The following is a 309-nucleotide window of genomic DNA, read 5'->3' on the forward strand; positions in this document are numbered from 1 at the left end:
ACGCGCCGGACTTTTTGATCCTTACGCAGCCGCGACCGAGAGGCGTTTTTCCCTCGCTCCCGTTTCCCGACAACCGCCTTGTAACGCCGGTAAGCTCTGGTTACACGCGTATGATTATGCCATTCCTTCTAAAAACTACTTAGGAAAATACATGTGCGTTTTGGCTCGGACAAATTGGACTTCTGGAGATACAATATATATTTTGAAAAAAAAAGAAGAAAGAGAGAAAGAGAGAGAAAAACAGAAAATCGTGATAACTAGAGGCTACGGTTTCTGGACGCGGTCGTGTGTTCTGTGTTTCTTTATCGC

The sequence above is a fragment of the Penaeus monodon genome, chromosome 25 (assembly GCF_015228065.2).
Source record: "Penaeus monodon isolate SGIC_2016 chromosome 25, NSTDA_Pmon_1, whole genome shotgun sequence".
Lineage (NCBI taxonomy): Eukaryota > Metazoa > Arthropoda > Malacostraca > Decapoda > Penaeidae > Penaeus > Penaeus monodon.